The sequence below is a fragment of the Octopus bimaculoides genome, chromosome 22 (assembly GCF_001194135.2).
Source record: "Octopus bimaculoides isolate UCB-OBI-ISO-001 chromosome 22, ASM119413v2, whole genome shotgun sequence".
NCBI lineage: Eukaryota > Metazoa > Mollusca > Cephalopoda > Octopoda > Octopodidae > Octopus > Octopus bimaculoides.
The window spans coordinates 36,899,050-36,900,767 of NC_069002.1; the positions used below are offsets into that span (position 1 = coordinate 36,899,050).

The following is a 1,718-nucleotide window of genomic DNA, read 5'->3' on the forward strand; positions in this document are numbered from 1 at the left end:
TGTGTGAGCGTGTGTGTGTGAGCGTGTGTGTATGTATGTGTGCTTGTATTCGTGCATGTATCTGTGCATATATTCGTGCATGTATATAAGCGTGTATTCGCTTATGTGTGTGTGTGTGTGTGTGTGTGTGTGTGAGCGCGGGCGCGTCCATTTCTACAAATTCTATATTAACAGACATGTAAAATTTGTTTGATACACTTATATCCACCTCAACTCATCGTTCAACGAAGTCTCTCTCTTCAACGGAATCACATGTAACATTACCTTTTTTCTATTTCAATGTCCGACGAACTTCGTAAACAAACACGGAAACATTTTCCACAAAGCTGTTGCTGCTTTCTTGTACCGCAGTTACGTTGCTAACAGCAACCACTAAACCTGTTACTTAGTCATATTTCCAACAACACAAAGATTAAAAGAACCGAACAATCAATATCCATCCATTTGGCAGTGAAATGACACAATCGTAAGTGTACCAGTCACAATACTTGGTGGCATTTCGTCCGTTCCTACGTTCTGAGTTCAAATTCTACCGAGGTCGACTTTACCTTTTATCCTTTCGGTGTCAGTTGAACACTGGAGTCGATGTGATCGACTTAACTCCTCACCCGAAATTGTTGGCCTTCTGCCAAAATCTGAAACCAATATTTACACATGCAACTACATCTATGAGTATACATACATTAAACAAGACATACAAATCTGCACATGCACTGATTCCGAATATTGCCCACATACACAAACATGCACAAATACCTTGCTAATGTTCAAAAATTCCAATAAAGGAGCCTTGGATCTTGGTTAGAGACCAGCTCTTTTTCCATTGACAACACACACACATATGCAAAGGCCTTCCCTGGTGAAGAATGTACCCCCACTCCTATCATAGACTAGCCATTGGTGAATTTAGACTTCAGGCAAGAAGTGTGCCACGAAGAAGACTGATCTGGAAGTTTAAGGATCCTCTGTATGGTCAGAGATTTAGGGACACCCTAATTGAGAAATTTGATGACAAGGAGGAAGGACTACATAGAAGGCAACTGAGAATTCCTTCAGGACAGCTTGTTGAGTGCCACAGACCAAATCTGTGGCTGGTACAAAATCCCATCTAGCCCAAGGGTGATGTAGTGGTGGAATGATGTTATAGACAAGGCAATTAGAGCAAAGAAACAGGCCTGGAAGTGTAAGGGTAACAGGGAATTGTATCAGATAGCCATAAGGGAAGCGAGGAGGCAGATGTGTTTAGCCAGGGAAGTAGCAGAAAAGAAGAAGTTTGCCAATGTTCTATGTCTTTGCCATATTGCTTGCAGGGTGGATGAATGGGTGCTGTACCTTGCCAAACAGCAGCCCATAACTATGCAGAGCATGGTTGTCATTCCGTGAAGTATTTTCAAAATACTTGCATACTCTAAATGCCCACATGTAAGTGAGTCTGTAATCATTTCTGTCAATCTGTTGCTTTTGAAAATGGTGGTGGGCTTCCACTGATCTGAAGCCACTGCAGATAACAGCCAACTCCTGGATTTATTGATTGGCTGATTTATTCATTAGATTGTTTTAGAGAGAGAGAGAGATAAAATGAAAGAGAGAGAGAGAGAGGAACAAATTCCAATGTGTTGTATAAACAATATTGAGTCATTTCAATATTTATTTATTTTGATTTCCTGTTTTGCAAACTTTGACTCTGCCACTCTCTATTCCACTGATATTACAAACAC

The 1,718-nt window shown here is 40.7% G+C and overlaps 1 protein-coding gene across 1 annotated transcript in view; it reads right to left on the minus strand.

Moving 5' to 3' along the window:
• Positions 1-990, minus strand: part of LOC106874450 (leucine-rich repeat and IQ domain-containing protein 3) — a 12,389-nt gene extending 11,399 nt beyond the window's left edge. Inside the window, exon 1 of the mRNA XM_014922185.2 lies at positions 265-990. The gene's annotated coding sequence lies outside the window, so the exon portion shown is untranslated. The remainder of the gene's footprint in view (positions 1-264) is intronic.
• Positions 991-1,718: the final 728 nt, after the last annotated feature.